Here is a 6,261-nt window from a genome sequence, read left to right as displayed (position 1 = left end):
GGGCATGGGGGGGCGGGGAAGGGGGTGTCACACACCAGGTCATGAGAGGGATGGAGGTACACTCAGGAGAGAAGGGGATAACCAGGGACAGTGGGGGGCACCCTTGTGGGCACATTCTGAGGGGAGATACACAATGGGAGACAGGGGAGCTCTCATGGGGGAGGGCACAGCCTGGGAGGGGGCACCCCGGGGGACACGAATGAAGTGCTGGTGGGGCTCTCTTCAGGGAGGGGGCACCCCAGTGGCAGGGCACTGAGGGGGGGAAGAGGGGCACTCTGGGGGGGGGGGGAACCCGGGAGCTGAGGAGGGAAATGGGGCACTCCAAGGGGGCACTCCAGGGAGAAGAGGGGACACAGAAGGTGCTGGGGGGCGGGGCGCTGAGGAGGGAAGTGGGGCACTCTGGGGGGGACCCCAGGAGCTGAGGGGGGAAGAGGGGCGCTCTGGGGGGAGCCTGGGAGCTGAGGGGGGAAGAGGGGCACTCCACGGGGGCACCCCAGGGAGCAGAGGGGGGAAGAGGGGCGTTCTGGGGGGGACCCCGGAGGCTGAGGGGGGGAAGAGGGGCGTTCTGGGGGGGACCCCGGGGGCTGAGGGGGAAGAGGGGCGTTCTGGGGGGGACCCCGGGGGCTGAGGGGGGAAGAGGGGCGTTCTGGGGGGGACCCCGGGGGCTGAGGGGGGAAGAGGGGCGCTCTGGGGGGGACCCCGGGGGCTGAGGGGGGAAGAGGGGCGCTCTGGGGGGGACCCCGGGGGCTGAGGGGGGAAGAGGGGCGCTCTGGGGGCACCCCGGGAGCTGAGGGGGGAAGAGGGGCGCTCTGGGGGGGAGGCTGAGGGGGGAAGAGGGGCGCTCTGGGGGCACCCCGGGGGCTGAGGGGGGAAGAGGGGCGCTCTGGGGGCACCCCGGGGGCTGAGGGGGGAAGAGGGGCGCTCTGGGGGGGAGGCTGAGGGGGGAAGAGGGGCGCTCTGGGGGGGGGGCTGAGGGGGGAAGAGGGGCGCTCTGGGGGGGGGGCTGAGGGGGGAAGAGGGGCGCTCTGGGGGGGGGGCTGAGGGGGGAAGAGGGGCGCTCTGGGGGGGAGGCTGAGGGGGGAAGAGGGGCGCTCTGGGGGGGACCCCGGGAGCTGAGGGGGGAAGAGGGGCGCTCTGGGGGGCACCCCGGGAGCTGAGGGGGGAAGAGGGGCGCTCTGGGGGGCACCCCGGGAGCTGAGGGGGGAAGAGGGGCGCTCTGGGGGGGAGGCTGAGGGGGGAAGAGGGGCGCTCTGGGGGGGAGGCTGAGGGGGGAAGAGGGGCGCTCTGGGGGGGACCCCGGGAGCTGAGGGGGGAAGAGGGGCGCTCTGGGGGGGAGGCTGAGGGGGGAAGAGGGGCGCTCTGGGGGGGACCCCGGGGGCTGAGGGGGGAAGAGGGGCGCTCTGGGGGGGAGGCTGAGGGGGGAAGAGGGGCGCTCTGGGGGGGAGGCTGAGGGGGGAAGAGGGGCGCTCTGGGGGGGAGGCTGAGGGGGGAAGAGGGGCGCTCTGGGGGGGACCCCGGGGGCTGAGGGGGGAAGAGGGGCGCTCTGGGGGGGACCCCGGGGGCTGAGGGGCGCTCTGGGGGGGAGGCTGAGGGGGGAAGAGGGGGCGCTCTGGGGGGGAGGCTGAGGGGGGAAGAGGGGGGAAGAGGGGCGCTCTGGGGGGGAGGCTGAGGGGGGAAGAGGGGCGCTCTGGGGGGGACCCCGGGAGCTGAGGGGGGAAGAGGGGCGCTCTGGGGGGGACCCCGGGGGCTGAGGGGGGAAGAGGGGCGCTCTGGGGGGAGGCTGAGGGGGGAAGAGGGGCGCTCTGGGGGGGACCCCGGGAGCTGAGGGGGGAAGAGGGGGCGCTCTGGGGGGACCCCGGGAGCTGAGGGGGGAAGAGGGGCGCTCTGGGGGGGACCCCGGGGGCTGAGGGGGGAAGAGGGGCGCTCTGGGGGGGACCCCGGGAGCTGAGGGGGGAAGAGGGGCGCTCTGGGGGGGGACCCCGGGAGCTGAGGGGGGAAGAGGGGCGCTCTGGGGGGGACCCCGGGAGCTGAGGGGGGAAGAGGGGCGCTCTGGGGGGGAGGCTGAGGGGGGGAAGAGGGGCGCTCTGGGGGGGAGGCTGAGGGGGGAAGAGGGGCGCTCTGGGGGGGGAGGCTGAGGGGGGGAAGAGGGGCGCTCTGGGGGGACCCCGGGAGCTGAGGGGGGGAAGAGGGGCGCTCCACGGGGGCACCCCAGGGAGCAGAGGGGGGGGTGGGCGCGGGCGCTCCGGGGCGCGAGCTGGGGGCACCCCTGGGTCTCCCCGCCCACCGGACTCACCGCGCTTTTCTTGGACACCATCTTGTCCAGCCGCTTGGCGATGCGCACGATCTCCTCCTCCCCGCCCATGGCTCCGCTCCCCGCAGCAGGGGGACGCGGCGGGGCCGAAGCGGGGGGGCTGCCGATGCACTCACTCACCCCGGTGTCCGCAGTCCGCCCGCCCCGCTCTCCAGCCCTGCGGCGCGCGGGGCACGATGGGACTCGTAGTTCTTTCGCACAGGCTCCCGCGGCGGGGCGACTACAGCCCGCCAGAGGGCAGTGCGCCGGCAAGGTCCCCGCCCCCCTCCGCGGGGCATTGTGGGATTTGTAGTCCACGTTGGCCCTTTTCCCCACGCTCTTCGGGCGAGGCGAGGACTACAAGCCCCAGCAGTCACCGGAGAGCCAGGCTGAGAACGGACCGGCATGGGTGGCTGGGGCTCCAGCTGTTTTCAGGGGGGGGGGGCAGTTTGGAGGGGGGAGGGACTACAGCGGGAGGGGCGGAGAGGGGGAATGAGTGATGGGCGAGGGGGAGGAGAGGAAAAGAGGGGGAGATGGAGGAGGGAGGGAAGGATAATGGAGAGAGGGAGAGAATAAACGAGAGAATGGGGGAGAAGGAAGAAGGATCAAGAGAGAAAATCAAGTGGCCTTGAGGGGGGGGTGTAAAAGGAAGGACAAGACAAGAGAAGGGAAAATAAAGGGAAGGCGGTAAACTGAGCCTGAGGCCCAGTCTATACGACAGGCTTAGGTCCCCGTAAGCTGCCTTGCGGCGACCTAGCTGTGGGCATGTCTTACTTCACTTCTATTCCTCTGCTGCGGACGTGAGTGCCTCTCTGGGTCAATTTAGTACCACCATCTCCCCGATTGGCGCAGCGTCCCAGGCCATGCAATGTCGGAGTAGGTGCTGCATGGCTTATGTCAACCATGACTGGCCTCCAGGAGCCATCCCACAATGCCCCACACTCACACGACAATCAATACAAGCGCTCCTGATGAGGACGCCGACACACGGAGCCAACTGTGCACCCACACAAGCGACTTAATAACTGCAGTAGCTGTGTGCCGGCATAAGTGAGGTTAACCTCATTTTGTAGTGTAGACATGGTCTGGGAAAGCACCGCTGTTCCAGGCTGCCTGGCTCTCACTGGTACTGGGGAAGAGTCGGACCTCCCCATCTTGGAAGGTGCTGGGTCTTTTCGTTGACTGGTGTAGAACAAATACACAATGAGGACTGCAAAACAATTGCTAGCCCAGTGCCCTGGGGTTCCGCTGACCCCCCAGTGAGGAGAGCCCAGTGCCCGGTTTATGGAGAGGTCTGGGAGGGATGTTTTCATCATTCATCCACAGTCTGGTAGAACTTCTGGGCTCAACTCTGCATGATGCTAAGCACTGATTTCAATGGGAGTTGAGGGTCCTTAACACCTTGCAGGACTGTGCCCGTTGTCAGGGAGTTTTTTGTACTAGTACTTGCATCATGTTGTATCAGGCTTAAGTCTCACTGTATCACTAGTATGGGTTATCTTGGAGTTCCTTCCCCCACATGGGCTGGGAAGGAATTTTGTAGAGCATGTGCACACGTAGAATCACAGAAATTTAGGACTGGAAGGGACCTTGATAGGTCATCTAGTCCAGTCTCCTGTACTGAGGCAGGATAAAGTATTATCCCTGACAGGTGTTCGTCTAACCTGTTCTTAAAAAACCTCCAATGACAGAGATTCCACAGCCTCCAGTGCTTAATTTAGCAAGTTTTTTCTAGCGTCCAACCTAAATCCCCCTTGCTGCAATTTAAGCCCATTACTTTCTTGTCCTGTCCTCAGTGAATAAGGAGAACAGTCTACCACTCTCCTCTTTGTAACAACCTTTTACATCTTTGAAAACTGGTATCATGTCCCCCCTCAGTCCTCTCTTCTCCGGACTAAACAAACCCAATTTCTCCAATCTTTCCCCACAGGTCATGTTTTCTAGACCTTTAATCATTTTTATTGCTTTCCTCTGGGTTTTCTCCAGTTTGTCCACATCTTCTGCAACATGTGGTGCCCAGAACTGGACACTGTACTCCACTTGAGGCCTCATCAGTGCTGAGTAGGATGGAAGAATTACTTCTCATGTCTTGCTTACAGCACTCCTGCTAATACATCCCAGAATGATGTTTGCTGCTTCTTTTTTTATTTTTTTTTTGCAACCATATTACGTAGATTGTTGACTCATATTACGTTTGTGATTCTCTATAACCCTGACTGTAGACAGGGGCACTTCTCCGGCCTTGCTTGTATTCAGAATTGCCCTGATTTAACTAAAGGTGTGTTTTTAAATTGCTTTAGTAAAACTGCTGTAAAACCCATCCGTGTGGATGGTCCTCATTTGATTTAACCCTAGTTTATGTTGATTACGCTTAATTCGGATATTACTATTCTCTAGGCTTTAATCAGTGTAAGAGTGACCATGCTGGGTTTGGCACCATTTTAACTAAATTGATTTAGAAACAAAACAATTTTAGGTAAGTCTGTGCGACTTTAGTATAGACAAGGCCTCAGGCAATCAAGCATTGGTGCAGAAACACCATACAACAAGCGCATGCTGGAAGTGGCCTTTTAAAGTGTGTGATTGGATGGGGCGCAGAGCTTAGGTGGGACAAAGGAACCAGCAGGCTGAGTAAGAAAGGGAGTCTGCTTAGCTCCTATACAGTACTGTCTCCTTCCTCCATACTTCAGCAACTCCACAGGAGGGGGTGTTGTGGCAATGGACCAACCAACCTGGCCTGCCTCCAGGAGAGTGACTGTAGCAGATTTATGAACCAGGGAGCCTAGAACTTTGGGGGGAAAGCTGAAAATCGTTTAATCAAAGCCATGTTAATAACCACGGTTCATGCTGGGACCCTGATGGAGCTTTGTTTAAAAAACGGGATTTGTGACGATATGCTTTGAGACTGCTCAAGGTTTTCTTGTTGTTGAGCGAAGATTGTTTGGGTTAGAAATGCAACTAGAAACGCTGGCAGGGTGGCTGTGAACAGCCTGGTCATTTGCCATGGATTAAGCAGTAGGAGACCCAGTGTAAACCAAAAGGGGTTTCACTGGCTGGGCTTTGGCTTTGTTTGGTGTCTCTTTTCTCTTTGTGCTCCCAGTAATTAGGGTGACCAGATGTCCCGATTTTATAGGGTCAGTCCCGATTTTTGGGTCTTTTTCTTATATAGGCTCTTATTACCCCCGACCCCATCCCAATTTTTAACACTTGCTGCCTGGTCACCCTACAAATAATGGTTGTCATGCTTCGAGAATCTCATGCCATGGGGTTTCTTGAATTTCAACAGCCTGGTCCTAGATTTGATTTTGTCTGTTCATCTGATGCTGCCTCCTGCTACTGGGAGAGATGGGGGAATGTCATCCAACAGTGGGACTATGCCTCCAATCCAGCCTTCCCATCCTGACCTCTAAAGGATCAGGGTTTCTGCCTGCATAAGGAAAGAGTAACGACCCTCACCTGAAACTGACAACAATCAATACTTGTCTTCCATCAGAAAAGGGGGGAGGGATTGCTCAGCGGTTTGAGCATTGGCCTGCTAAACCCAGGGTTGTGAGTTCAATCCTTGAGGGGGCCACTTAGGGATCTGGGGGGAAAATCAGTATTTGGTCCTGCTAGTGAAGGCAGGGGGCTGGGCTCACTGACCTTTCAGGGTCCCTTTCAGCTCTATGAGATAGGTTGGTCTCTCTCTCTATATATAAAAAACTATCTCTGATTTCCACCTCCCCCCACCACCTCTTTTTTAGCTACTCCTGAATGTTTACACCCTAGTCATCACTCTGTAGACATCTTCACTTGCCCCCTTTATAGTGCTACTAGTATCCATCATAGTCCATTGACGGCAATGAAGCATTAAGGTCTATCCACTATGTGGAGCCGTGTATGTGCAGCGGTGCTTGTGTTCTAACCAGCGTGTTTAGCAGTGTTCAGGTGGTTAACGCAGATAGCATTGCCATCATTCCCAACCCTTGTCC

Source organism: Malaclemys terrapin, chromosome 12, assembly GCF_027887155.1.
Source record: "Malaclemys terrapin pileata isolate rMalTer1 chromosome 12, rMalTer1.hap1, whole genome shotgun sequence".
NCBI lineage: Eukaryota > Metazoa > Chordata > Testudines > Emydidae > Malaclemys > Malaclemys terrapin.
This window is presented reverse-complemented; position numbering follows the sequence as displayed.